The 14,800-nt window shown below is 40.0% G+C and overlaps 1 protein-coding gene across 4 annotated transcripts in view; it reads left to right on the top strand.

The window, feature by feature from the left end:
* ZNF148 (zinc finger protein 148) overlaps positions 1–14,800 on the top strand; it is a 41,468-nt gene continuing 26,668 nt past the window's right edge. For 3 of the 4 annotated variants that reach the window (XM_027637075.1, XM_027637074.1, XM_027637072.1), the window contains exon 1: positions 332–698. The gene's annotated coding sequence lies outside the window, so the exon portion shown is untranslated. Of the gene's footprint in view, positions 22–331; positions 699–14,800 lie in introns of those variants that run through there. The other variant, XM_027637073.1, reaches the window with a different exon arrangement.

Here is a 14,800-nt window from a genome sequence, read left to right as displayed (position 1 = left end):
CTCCTCGCAGCTCTGCGGCCGGTAAGTGCCGGCGGGGGCGAGCCGGGGCCGTTCGGTGCGCGGAGGGAGGGAGGAGGAGGAGAGGAACGGGAAAGGAAGGAAGGGGGGGCCGCGGCGCGGCGCGTCCCGCATGGGCCGCGCTTGGCCCCGGCGTGGGGAGGCCGGCGCGGAGCGGGGGATGAGGAGGCGGCGGGCGCCCTCCGCCCGCTGCTCCCGCCGCTCCCGCTCCGCCCGCTCTCCCGGCCGGGAGCCGCGGGGCCGCGCAGGCCGCGCCGGGGCGGTGGGGATGGGGCCGGCGGGGCCGCCTGACAGACGGACGGACGGACAAAGAGCCGACGGACGGACGGGCTGGCAGCGCGTCCCCCCCGGCCCCGTGCTCCCGGGCCGTATCCTCCGGCTGCCCGCCTCCCCATTGTTCCCGGTGTAAGATAGCTGAAGCGTGCCGACCTGCGAGCAGTGACTCCGTTCGGTTTTATTTTTGAATAACCTTCTCAGAGTCTCCTCTCGGCTGCTCGGAGGAAGCTTTTGCAAGGCACCCTCTTCTCCCCAGCGTCGGGAGCTGCTAACAAGTGCCAGTCTGGAAGTGGCTTGGCAGAGGAAGGGGGACCAGTAGGAGTTAAGGAGAAATTAGTTGGGCTTCAAACACTTTCACTCTTCATGGTCTTTCCTTCCCCAATTCCTGCCAAACCTCAGCTGGGGTGAGTTGCAGCAACATCTGCATTAAGCTGGTTCATGAAAAGGAAAGACATTTATGTTGCCAGCATAACTCATCTCTCTGATCACTTTGTTTTTGTGAACTGTTCAGAGCAGCAGCTGTGAGGGATTTTGCACAACGATTAAAAAAAAAAGGTAGATATGTGGAATCCAGTAATCACAACTTTAGTCTTGCTTTAAAGGTCTACTTGGAGCATCACCTCCCTCTCTGTCTGCATACATGTGATGTTCTGGTCCAAGAAGTGTTAGATGGGAGAGATGTCCTACTCTTGATGAACAGCATCTTTGCTGTTGGTACAGGACGAATGAGAGAGGACTGTGGTTTTTCTTTTGAATAGGATCTCAGTTGCTTTGTTTATTTGCTGCACTTGCTCACAAATTTTGGTGGTACTTTTACAGGCCTGCTGGGAATATATGCCTGGGCCTGTCATGCTTCAACATTTTGGAGTGCCCATGTCAGATTTTGTTGTTGCAAGTGGTAGAAATTTTGTAGCCATTCTCCTGTGTTTGGTGAATATGCCTGGTGAAGGGAGGAGGTAGAAAACTAGTGCTACCCTGTATCAATTCTTGCAAGTGTTCTTATGGTATGCTCAGAAGCAGTTCAGATAAACCAGTGGTCCGATCTAGACTTAAGAAGTTTGCATACCTTCGGGCAATGTTAGTTTTACAGTGTCTCACTTCCAGTGTCTGGGATCCGTGCCTGTGTCCAGTGACAGCTGTCATCTGCAGGAGTGTTGGCTGCGCCGGAAGCTCCAGAGCTCATGAGGCCTCAGTTTTCCTGTGGATCCTGTAGGATCTGCAGGCTCCTGGTACAGGGTACACACACATTCACAGGAGAGGCCGGCAAACCCTGCTCTTCTTGAGGTTGTTTAGGAAAACAAAATTAAGTTTTCAATGGGCAGTTTCCTGAAAACTGTTGTCATGGCCTTTGGTGGTGAATACGCAGCTGAATGTGTGTGTGTGTGTGTTCGGTTTCCAAAAGTGTTTGCTTTGTAGTTGTTTCTGGATGTCTGCATGTAGCTCTTCCCCAAATATACATGTAGTTAGTGAGCTCACATAACTGAATAAAGCTAAAAGAGATGAGAGTGACCTCTTGCATTTAGGCTGTTGTGTGCACGTGTACTTCTTCTGTCTTTGCTCCTGAGGCTGAGACCTGAGAGAACAGATGTGTATGTAATCTGTGCTTTTGTTATTGTCCTTCTTGTCCATATGTGTTTCATGTCTACTCTGTTGCAAACATATTCTGTTTATGGAAGATCTCTAATATAATGGATTATGAAATCAAACTATTAAGTAAGTAGGTAGCTATTTGAAGAACCACAATGATTAAAAAAAATGGAAGAAAAATTACTCAAAATGTGAAAAGTTATATTTCAGGCTCAATGGTGCACCTGAAGGAACACATGCTTGGGGAATATTATTATGTAGCTTCTCAAAATACGGTTTTCCCTCTCAGTTCGGTGTGGACAAGTTTATTTATATGAGGATTTAAAGTGCTGTGGAGCATGTGTGTGTTCTGGAGACAGTTGGTGGTGTAAAACCATCGAGGTTGGAAGTTCTTAATTCCAGCTGAGAATTTCTGTGTACGGATAGTGTTAGAATTGAACTATGAGAATGCTAAGAATATATTACTCTAGTGAATTATGGTGATGGTACATCTTAAAGAGTTTAGCTCACTTCTAGGTAAGTTCTTTGCACCACAGTTTCAGTAATGTAAATTTGCAAATAGTGGTGTTCAGGGTGTCAGTTGTTAGTGTAGGGGTTTAGGTTAAACATTTTAAAATGTACCATTGAGAAAGAAGCATTTGTTGTATTCTGGTATTTTGGGGAAAAGCAGGGTGGGTTTGTTTTTTGTAGCTGCTGCTAGAGATTTGTGATTTTTTTTTTTCTTTGTGCCTGGGATATTTGTAGAGTCTTCCTCTGCTGAGGAAGACTGTGTGGGCTCTTACAAATGGAGACCTGTCTGTGCAGAGCAGCTTGATGGAGTGGGCCTTAATCTATCAAAACCACTTTAAGTGGTTTAGCATAATTTGGGATTAAGTTTGATTTAATTTTGGCTCTAATATAAAATACATTTTTCTATGTGAAGTAACCAAAGTTAAATAAGAAATAGTAACATTGTGGTAATGTCTATGATAAATATACTGTTGTTACCCTAAACATGAAACTGAAGCATCCAGCTTTCTTGTCCAACCTTAACAATGTCTTGTATATTAAGTGAATGGGACAAGGACTGAGAAAAGTAAACACCAATGGAAATATTTTTTTGCTTTGAAGACTCTTAAATGAATCTAACAGAGAAATAGATAGGTTTTATTTAAAATAAGTACTTTGTGTGCCTCTGCCTGGCATTCTAATGATAGCTGCCTTTCAAATGATGAAATAGATTCAAGCCTTCAGCTTGCAGTCTGATCTGCATAACTGAGTGTTTAAAGACAAATGTGGTCCCACAAAAGCTCCATGGATGTAAGCAGACATGGGTGTCTGCTTCTGTCAGGTTGCAGGGCTTATGTGAGGGCTCAGTACCGTGATTAAGTTCCACTTTGATTTGTTTAGGTTTTTTTGACAGAAATACCTTTGGGGAAAGTGTATTTCTTGGACTACTGAGATTCATGAATTTTTTTTTCTTTTCTTTTTTCACTTCTGTAAATTGGAATCTATGCAGAACCCCCTGCACAGTGTTGAGTTTATACATTTAACTTATTGTTTTTTAACAGCTGAGACATAGCTATTGACAGGCTATGTCAGCAAAATACAGCCACTGGCTATAATATATAGCTATAAGGCAAGCACAAACTTCTGTCTAACAAAGAAAAATCCATTCAGATTTTCATGAGATTTATTTTCATTTACACAAATGCTGTTAGTTACTTTATTTCAGTACTTTCCAGTGAAGTTAAAACACAACTCCCATCTGTTTAGCTCATTAGTTAGTACTCTGTATACATTTTAAATATACATTTTTTATCATCCACATAGAACAGAGTATTTTATACATCAGCAATAGTGCCATAAACTACAGAAGTGGTAAAATTTTAAACTATTTAACTTACAAATTATTGTACAAATTAAAATATAATAATACATGTGAGTATTCCAATATTATATATGATGAAGTTATCTTCCCCTGACTCCATATAGAGATATTTTTCATATATCATTCAGCATGTTGGATAAAATATCTGGAAAAATCTGTAATATGTTCTCACAAAACTTGATTATAAGTGTGTCCTAAGGGGAAATTGACTGTCTTTTAGAAAGACTGTGGAATCTACAACATGCAGAAGGGTTAGAATCTCCTGATAACTTCTTCCACACTGTCAGAATGTTATTTTGGGAGATAATATGGAGACTAGTACTGCTGTTGCTCAGAAATAATTTTTAATGTACTCTTAGGATATTATCAGTGTGTTAATGTATTCCAGGCTATGATATCAAGAGGCAACAGTGAGAATACTGTAATGTAGTTAATATATTACTAATTTATATTACTTCATGATTTCACTGCACTTTTGAAAGCAGCAAGACACAGCTCAGTAACAGCATGTGTATATGGCCTGATCGTGCAATTGATATACTCTACTGGCACATTAGTATCACAGTATCTGCATCTTGTCATGGTATGTGCAGAAAACCTTAAGACAGTGCTGTCTAATTCTTCCCTTATGACTAGGATGACATTTTTATAAGCGCAGAATTAAACAGTCTGATGATAAAATGAAGTCTGTGTGGGAAGAAGTTCTAACCTGCAAACAGCAGTAGGGTATAATTTATGAACAGCCTATCAAATATAAACTGTCTAGATCTCTTGCACTGGGAAAAAACAAACAAAAAAAAAGACATAAAAACCAAAACCAAAAATCCAGGTGCCTGTAAAATGTCCGTACAATTTCTTGATGTAACATGTGATATTACTCATGCCTAAAGCTGTTATGATATCTGTGTGAGCTCAGCTATGAGACAGATAAGCCTTCTGCTCTAAAACTGTTTCAAATGGCAGCTACATCTATAAGGTTAAAAGATGCCCATTCATAAAAATTTGTACAAATTTCTTAAATGTTTATGTAGTGATTTTCCCATAAAATCTGTATTAATTTTACTACTTATGTACCCCAACATGGATATAGAAGGCATGATTAGAGGGGTTTACAATGCCAGTAACAGCATGACCAGGTCATGTTACCTTAATGCAAGAGGTGAAGTGAGAAATACTGATGCTGGGCAGGTTTGACATAGTCACATGTTCATTAGCACTGTTTAAGAAACGGAGAAAAAACAACTTTTTACACACTGTGAGTGTTAACTGCTATGTGATTGTCCTGAAAATTTGTCAGATTTCCTTTTTTTCTGTTGTTAGGGTTGTATTTGAAACAAGGAAATGGTGATAATGCTCCTAAAAAGCATGTGTGCACATGTGTGTGTGAGACACTTGTAGCATCTATTTATGATGATGTCTGGCCTAAAGCTCCAGTCATGGAGAATGAGAAGTGTTCAGCATAAAGTGAGATTTATTTTGCCAAACAATAAGCAGCATATGATGTGGGTTAGTGCCTGGGATGTCACTGGGGAGGGGCAAAACCAGTGAGCAGCTTCTAAATTCACCATCTTTCTCAGGCTTCCTTGGGTAGTGAAAACTATTTAACCTTGCTTTCAACAAGTGATTCTGTAGTATTGCATTGCAGACATTCTTCAGTTTTTAAAAGGGAGGACAGAGGGAGAAAAATGAGTATTTAAGCCAAGAAATGAGTACATTTCACGGGATCCATGGATGATTTTTTAGTCTGTAAGCATTATAACAGTCAGAATTTCCAGATACTGTGGATGATTTTAGAGTTTCTCAAGCAAGAGTATTCTGAATCAAATTACTGTCTCTGTTGCTGACCTCCTAAGGCATGATTCTCCTCAGGTTAGGACCACTTAAACAGTGGTTTCTAACATAGGTCACTGTTATATGTCAGTCTCTGTCAAGTGAAATATATGTGAGATGAATGACAATTGTCAGGCTTTTTAAGTTGGGTCATTTATAGCACTGAGCAGGTCTAGATACATCAGTAGCTATATACATAAATTTAAGAAATGTTCGCCTTTTGTTTCTGTAAAGTTTCTTTTAACAAAGAAGTTCTTCATGATAGATTGGTAAACTCAACCAACTCCCTTTTTGCTGGAGTAACCTTACACTGCTTACCTTGAAGAAAATTTTTGTAATGACCACTAGATCAAGTGCAGAAGGAGGCGGTGAATCCTAAGGGTACCAAGATGTGATACAATTATTTTAGACCACAATCACTTGCAGATTTTCCAGACATGCCCATGGAATATTGGTTTTCAGCTTATGTGTTGACCTCATAACCAATTTTTTTGAAGGTAAAGTCTAGTGTGAAGGTGCCCTGTGTGAATATTGCTTTAACAATATCAAATAAGAATGAATCATTCATATGGGAGAAAGACTGCTGTCATCTCTCAAGGAGGAAAGCTTTATTAGGCTGTGGTTCTCAGGAGCTTCCTCTGTCACTGGTAAACCTGACAGTTACACTTAGTGATGAATTTTCACCTGAGTCAGCAAAACGATGTCAAAGTTATGTGATTGTCTTCTGGGGAGCAGGAAAGCTTGTATTGTTATGGGGTGTAAGGAAGTAAGGGAAAGGCACTTTGCTTTAATGTTGTTTTTTTCCTGGTAGAAAATATGAAGTTTTCTTTTTAAATGACTAGAAAAGAATTTTTATGTATTTAAAATGTGGTTTTTTATGATCACCAAGGATGAAATTAAGGGATTGGGAGGGGGAATAAAATAGAGTTTGTAGAAGAGGAGCATGCAGAGGATGATCATCCAGTTGTCACAGTATTTTGCTGGAATATGTAGAGTAGGTGGCAATTTGTAGACAAAACCAGTGGGCTTGTTGTCTGAATCTGACAGTTAAAAGTAGATCATGCAAACCAGGCGTGTTCAGGCTGGTGCCTGTTAGGAACCTGTACTCAGTGTTACATACACTATATTGGATCAAATGTAATGCAGCTTTAAGTGTGAGTTTACTGACACTTTTCAAGGGACAGCAATGTAAAGGGACAAGCTGACAGAAAACCTAATCTCTCAGTTCTTTGCATGACCTTGCAGTTTACTGTCTAGTGTGCCTTTGTATCCTCTCTGGATTACATTCCTTATAGGTCATGGGACAGGCAGAGGGCTTTCCACAGTTGTGGTGGTGATGAGAGTATGGCTGCATGGGTAGAAAAAATGGGATCTCTTGCAGTTACATCTTATGTGCCTAAAATTTGCTGTAACTCTGGACAAGTCTTCATTTCCCATGTTTGTTTGGACTCGAGTTCAGCAGAGCAGTTTGGCTCTGGTTCTTGCTTCTTGGGTATGTGGGCATAGCGATAGAACAAGGAGGAATGTCTGTAAATTGAAACAGGGTAGATTTAGATTAGATATTAGGAAGAAATGCTTAACTTTGACGGTGGTGAGACACTGTAACAGGTTACCCAAGCTGTGGGTGACCCCTCCGTGGAAGTGTTCAGGGCCAGGTTGGATGGGGCCCTGAGCAGCCTGGTCTGGTCCCTGCCCACAGGGGGATTGGAACTAGATGATCTTAAAGGTCCTTTCCAACCCAAACCATTCTAGGATTCTATAATAAGTTGTTGCCCTTTTACCTCATATGACACATTTATGCATTGAAGGAACCTGAGTGAGTGCAGCTGCATCAGCGTGTTCAGGACTTGAGGACTCGAGACTCTTAACATGGTTGGATGAGGAAACAGTATCTAGAAAGCAGTCCATAAATGCAGAACATTTTTTTCTTTCATCAGAATCTTGTAAGTGTATTTTTGCACTTTACAGATTGGTTTCCTGCTTGCTTAGTATTATGGGTTGTATTGAATGTCTTTCACTGAGACTTGGCTTCATCATGAAGTTATTTGACTATGGATTCTCAGAAATTTCAGACCTTTTTGGGATGGTAGCTCTTAATTGTTGGTCTGTGAGTTAATGGCATCAAGAACCTTCCAGATTTTTGTTCCTAATGATTATAGGAGTTATTATAAACACAGATCATATCTTTTGATCAATCTGAATTCCTGTTTTAGTGTATTCTAGGACTTAATTAGTGAGAATTAGCTGCAGGGTACCAAAGTCATTGAGGTAGAATCCAATTTCCACAATCTTTTTATTCAAGAGGGCACAATCTTGAGGAGTCTGAGTTTTATTTTTTTGATTATTTTCAGTGTTAGTTAATGGGCCATCATATCTGTGTTATTATTGTTCCTATAAAATAGTTTCGAGGCATCTTGTGTTTTGGCTTGCCTTGATCTGAAAACGGGCTTAAGTGCCTGAAAATTGTTTGAGAAATTTAAGACTGTAATGAGGAGTAATTACCTTGGGGTATGTGGTAGAAGTCAGTGGGATTCCTTGTTCATACCATCCTTGAAGTATCAAGGGAAAGAGTTATCTGGAAGTTCTTGTTGGGGTTGTGGATAGCCTTTTGAAGAGGATACACTGCAGAAGCACACTGGATTTAGTAGTTACTTGATTTGCCTTTTTTTTTTTTTTCTTTTGAAGTGAGGATCAGCGAGATTAAAAAGGCTGATTTACAGTTCTGGAATTTTATGTAAGCAGGATAGGAATAGTTCTTAGCTGATTTAATCTGACCACAAGTGTTGGTTATCAGCAGGGAGGTGGTGGGCTTGTTGCAACAATGGGGAAAAATATCCTAACTGTACGGAAGGATACTCTTTTCTTGGCAAATTTACATGGTCTGTAACATGCTTGTGTTCCAAGAGGGGTTTTGAGAAAGTGACCTAGTTGCTCACTTCCATGATTTTAGAGTTTATTTCTACTCCTTCCCCCTGTGGCTGATCTCATACAGTCTTTAAATACTAACATGTGTCTGTTTATGTGCTGACTCTTCTGTTTATGCTTGATGAAGGTGCTTGATACTGTTCCGATGCTGTTGTATCAGAGAGTGCTGGTTAGGCCACAACAATCCCTGACTCCGCTGATGAAAATTGCTCCTTGGTGCCCAGTTTGTGATTGCTGGAATATTTTGAAGAACAGTGATAGATTTTCTTTTTTTGGTTCATTGTTGGTCAGTGCTCTCCCTAATGGAGCATCACAGCATTCTCTGCTCCTTGTTTTGAATCGTGCATTAAAGGAAAGAAAGGGCTGCCACCAGAATATACAGTTCGAGATGGTGCTTCTAGTGATACCCAAATCATTGTCATTTTACTATTTTTATATTCATATACTGCTGCCATCTCTGAAGGTTCCAAACACCTTTTTGGAAATGTCTTGTGCATTTTGATCACATTTTGTCACCTGTGATTCTTTTTCTTTCCTCAGGGAACTATTATATGGGCTTATTTATTCTACTGACTATGTTACATGTGTGTTGCCTTGTGTTTATGTTAGTAAAAGTGAAGTACATATGTTCTTGAAGTAGTTTATTTTCTCTGTTTCATGTTTAGTTTTGTCATTTTTAGTTACTAGGTGTATTAGTCCTCTGGAATACGTAGATCCTTGAAAGGCTTTTTCTTTTTTTTTTTTTTGTGTAGGTAGAGTAAACTTGTAGGGTTTGAGGAGTGGAGCAGTTAATAGAGATCTATGTCTTTAGCTTTAGAAAGGGCTCTTTCTGATCTTCTGGCCCAGACTTTTGACCCCACCTTTTCAGGTGGGTCTGAGAGATGGCCACTTAAGGTAACACTGTAGTATTTGAAAAACATAGTATAGAAAGTATAGAATTTGCTTTGTCTGTCTGGAGTGAATCTTCTACTAAAGAGGTATTCAGTCTATCGTGTTTTAGATTAACTGGATTATTTGAGGTAGATGAAGGGTATGTTTGAAATACAGCTGCAATGAAATAAATATCCATTAAAAATGAAGCTACCTTGAGGTATGACACTGCCTCCTCTGCAGGTTTAGATAGGAAAGTGTTCCTTGCCAATATCCCCATGAGAAAAGTTAGTCCACAGAGAGCCAACGATATTTTGCAGAATTTGTTTCTAGATGTTACACAGAATGTAATCGTACCCCAACTAAGTTTGCTGTAATGAAGTTAGGGAAAAAATGTCTGCTTTGTTCATGGTGATGTGCTGAAGTTGAAATTGCAACTTGGGAGAGTGATTCCTGTATTCTAAAATACTTGAATTGCTCTCACAACCTGAGAGCCTGTGTGGAAATAACATTTTCAAATATTGAAGCAAGATCTAGAAATAATCACCTGTGCTCTCTAAGATCTGTTTTGTTGTTATTCATGTCCTTCTCATTTATGGTTTAGAATAGCGTTTTTTCCTCTCAAGTTTTCCATATGCTGTCAAGTATGTAAATGAGGAATATCTTCCAGAACCTCTGAGATCACTTTTGCAGCTAACTTCCAGGTTTTTTGATCAAAACCTTCTTGATTATACTTTCATTAGCTTATTGTCCAATGTTATTTAGTCTTTGTGGATGCATTAAGTAATTGTCCTGAATTTTTCTGTAATTACTATTTCTCTTTAATGCACATAGATGGCCTCATAGAAAATAATGAAGCTGAAGTAAAGATATTACAAGCAAAGCATGCTTTTAAAAGAGCAATTTTAGGTATAAGTCAACCATGCAAGCATTAAAATGACAGCATTGAGCTTTACCTATGCCATTTAATTTTACCACCCTCATTATATCACTAATATATTATACCTTAATATTATACTTTAGTATTATGTGATACTAAATAGCCCCAACCTTTTTGAATGCACAGGAATTGAATAAGCAGCTGCTCTGTACTTTGCTTTCTTCTCATTGCGTAACGCGTGTTCCCTTACTATGCTCTGCTTAATCCTGCTCTGAAGGCAGAATGAGTATATTTCTTTGTGAAATTTCTGTAATGGTTATCAGTAGGCTTGTGAGGGCCTCATAGGTAGTTCCTACTGCTCACTTCACATCTGAATCAAAGGTGGGTCATTGCACCCGATTTAGAGACAAGGAAGTGGAAAGAAGGAACAGGGATTTGCCAAGATAACAGATGTGCCCAAAAGCAGTGGCAGAGCTGTGAAAAGAAGCCAAATCTCTCTCGATTCTGTTACATTGTGGTGGTAACCAGTGTTTCTCTCTTCAGTCTTACTGTTGTGCTTACCTTTTCTTGATGACAGTCCTGCATTAGAGTGCACCCGTTCCTCTCGTGATTCTCCACGGAAGTGGCTATTCCATGTTAGTTGGAAACACACTGGTTGGTTGTGCTTTCTAATCAGTCATTAAGTTCTAGGAGAGGCGAGACCATCTCACCCACCTCCTCACAGTAGTTATCCAAGTAACTGCAGTAGCCTTACCTGTCCATCTGAGGGCTGCTGCCTTCTCCCCTCAGGAGCTGTGCTGGCTGCAGGAACAAGAGCACTATAAACTGATTAGTTCATCCTTGTGACCTGTATTGAACATTGCTTATTACTACAAGTATTTTAATATACCTCAGGGAAAGGAAATGGATATTTCTTATTTTATGGCTGGAGAATTGGTGTCTGTGAGTAAGATGAAAGTTTGCATTTAATATGTGTGTCCGTTGAGCTCTTTAAGAACTTTTTTTTTTTAAATAACAGCATTGCATTATCTTTGTATTTTTAAAGTATTGTTGTAATTGATTTAATTGCAGCCTTGAGTACTCAGCATTTTAGGTGAATTTGACCCAAATGTGTCAGCATAAGCACCCAGAAAATGTGGAACGTATAATTATTGATCACCTATTTTTAAAAAGTTTTGGTAGAAATGGCTTGTGTAGGCTTGTATCCTATTTTGCAAGGTAGCAAATGGTTGTGGCTTTCTCTTCATGTGCTCTGTGACTCATTTACACATTTTGGCATTTGCAACAAATGGAGCAAGGGTATTATAAACTATCTTACTAGTGTCACCAGTTTTTATGGAGCATTCCATGCAGTGTGCTGTAGAAAAAGATATATCTATATCTAGATATAGATATACACACATACATAAATATTTATGATCATTTTATTAAAAAGAAATAAAAATCAGTGCCAATAGGCTGGAAAGGTGAATTATGATGAACCAAGGTACCCTAGTGAAGGCAGTCCCTGAAACTTCTGTATGTTTGCATGCAACTTCTTCTATTCTCCCAGGGGTTTTTGTGTATAATATTTTAAGGATTTTTAAAAAGCTATCTGGAAAGAAACAACAGAAATTTTGTATACATATGTATGGAGTCATAGAAGTTTTGGGTTGGAAGGGATCTTAAAGATCATCTTATTCCAATGCCACTGCCGTGGACAGGGACACCTTCCACTTAGATCAGGTTTCTCAAAGCCCCATCCAGCCTGGTCTTGAATGCTTCCAGGGATGAGGCATCCACAGCTTCTCTAGTCAGCCTGTTACAGTCTGTCACTGCCCTCACAGTCAAGAATTTCTACCTAATATCTAATCTGAACCTTCCTTCTTTTAGTTTAAAGCCATTCCCCCTTGTCCTGTCACTACAGGCCCTTGTAAAAAGTCTCTCTCCAGCTTTCCTCTAGGCCCCTTTTAGCTGCTGGAAGGCTGTTCCCTGGAGTCCTCTCTTCTCCAGGGTGAACAGCCCGGTCTCTCTCAGCCTGTCTGCATAGCAGAGGTGCTCCTGCCCTCTGATTATCTTTGTGACCTCCTCTGGACTCACTCCAGCAGGTCCGCATCCTTCTTACACTGTGGCTCCAGAGCTGGATGCAGCACTCCAGGTGGGGTCTCATGGGAGCAGAGCAGAGGAGTGGAATCCCCTCCCTGGACCTGCTGCCCACGGTGCTCTGGATCCAGCCCATGTCACAACTGGCTTTCTGGGCTGTGAGCACACGTTGCTGGGTCACGTTGAGCTTCTCATCAACCAACACCCTCAAGTCCTTCTGCGTAGGGCTGCTTTCAATCCATTCTGTTCCCAGGCTGTATTTGTGCTTGGGATTGCCCCAACTCACTTGCATGATCTTACACTTGGCCTTGTTGAACTTCACAAGATTCTCACAGGCCCATCTCTCCAGACTGTCAGAGTCCCTCTGGATAGCATCCCTTCCCTCCAGGGTGTCAACCACACCACACAGCTCAGTGTTGTCGATCCCACTGTCCGTGTCACCAGCAAAGATGTTAAACAGCGCTGGTCCCACTACCAGCCCCTGGGGAACCCCAGTCGTCACTGCTGTCCACTTGGACATTGAGCCACTGACCACAGCTCTCTGAGTGCAACCATCGAGACAATTCTTTATCCTCCAAGGATGAGGAATGTATGCACACGTACATACAGACCTTTGCCATTTGGGCCAGAGCAACAGTGGGTTGTCATCTTCTGTAAAGCAGCACTGTCATAGTGCTAGTGATGAGTAGAGATGCTTCCCAGATACTTGCACATAGTAGACAAGTGGTGAGGACCAAGGAATTTAAAGGCTTGTAGAAATAAAAAAATCACATTTTTAAAAAAGGAATATATATTTCTTCTCTGTTTATTTTTAAGGTGAAAATATGTGAGATGGGCTGAGAGAGTTAGGCTGTGAATGCTGAACAGAGAAAGGTCCACTCCTGCACCATGTTCTGACACACTGTCATTGTGGTAAATCCAGCCAGTGAGTTAACCTCAGAAAATTAATAACTGGGAAAAAAAAACCTGCCAGGCTGTTGGAGTGTAAACAAGTATGTCTTTATATGAGATCAGAGTAGGCACAAAAGATGGGCTGAACTCTCAGAGTGAGGAGCAGGAATCAGGATTGCCCCTTTCAATGACCATTAGCTGTTAGATGGGCTCAGCTTTGTGTTAGAACTGCACTGTTATCTAAATCAAATAGTAAAAACATTTGATACATTATCTGAACTACTTTTATAAAGTTTCAGCCTGAGGCATGTGATACGTGGAATTTCACAAAATTTTCACCAGTTGGACTGAAGTTATGTCTAGTGCCTGTTTTCCTGAATATAGATGCCATTGGAAGTCCCCAGAGTGAGCACTTTTGAGTGCCCAAGTTTCATGGTGCAAGGGCAGAAATTCTACATTGTTCTTTTGAGGTTAACTATACAGTGCTGGAAATTCCCAGATAAACTCTCAAAAATAACTGTTTTCTAGTAGGTTATAATTTAGTGCCACAAAAACAGTGGCTTTTTTTTCCCCCGATAAACCCATAACATTGCCTATGATTTTTTGACTATTTAAAGTATGTTTGCTACATTGGTGACACCCCTGTGGATTTTGACATGTAACTGTGGCTTTGTTAATACAGTATCAGAAGCTTTTCAATGGGTACATTTGATAATAGATTGTGGTTATGCTGGTGATGATGGAATAGAGATTTCAGGATAGGAAAGGTGGCAAAGATTTTCACGCATGGATAATTTTATGCACGATAAGTAGATTTTCCATGAGTAATCCTGTTGATTGTAATAGGACTATTCACAGCTCAGTATGAGTGTAAATCTTGGTGGGATCGGGCCCTGTACTGGCATGTGTTTAGCAACATGGAGCACTTAGAAATAACTGTGCAACAAGTCATAAGGGTGTTTGTATCATATGTTGCCTTTTAGAATGTGTTGATTTTATGATCTGTGAACCTTTTCAGGCTGATTTATGTTTGATTACTTTCATTTTGCAAGTCAACACATTCTGATTCATTCTTAGAAACACTTGTGTGTTAATTTCAAAGTCATTCTTTTAGCTGTGTCTTATTTTTCTGAGTAGGGAGAAGAGATAATTTTATTTACTGTTCTTTATTTAGAACCATTAAGTAGGGTATTATTTTTTACTTTCCAGGCTTCTGCAGTATGTTAAAAATTGAACCTTTGATATTGTGAAAGCTAGCTGTGTTTCCTTTTATATTGGACTATATCCATATTTTAATAGTGCAAATAAATATATGTTTTGATGTGATGAGACTATTCAACATGTTTCATGGCTTGATAGGGATTTAAAGTGGATGTTAGAAACCTGTTAAGCTCTGATTTTTTTTCTTTCTTTTGGAGGGGTTTATGTTGATGGCAATTTTATTCATGGAAATGCTTAAACATTAGTAGTTTTAAATATGCTATTAAGCCATGTTGCTATCTCTTTCTTCATTAGCATTAGGAGTTAGGAATTGCAGAGTTATTGGTGACTTCTATGCTTCCTGTTAGGAA

The sequence above is a fragment of the Corapipo altera genome, unplaced genomic scaffold, assembly GCF_003945725.1.
Source record: "Corapipo altera isolate COAL_440 unplaced genomic scaffold, ASM394572v1 45, whole genome shotgun sequence".
Classification (NCBI taxonomy): Eukaryota; Metazoa; Chordata; class Aves; order Passeriformes; family Pipridae; genus Corapipo; species Corapipo altera.
This window is presented reverse-complemented; position numbering and strand designations above follow the sequence as displayed.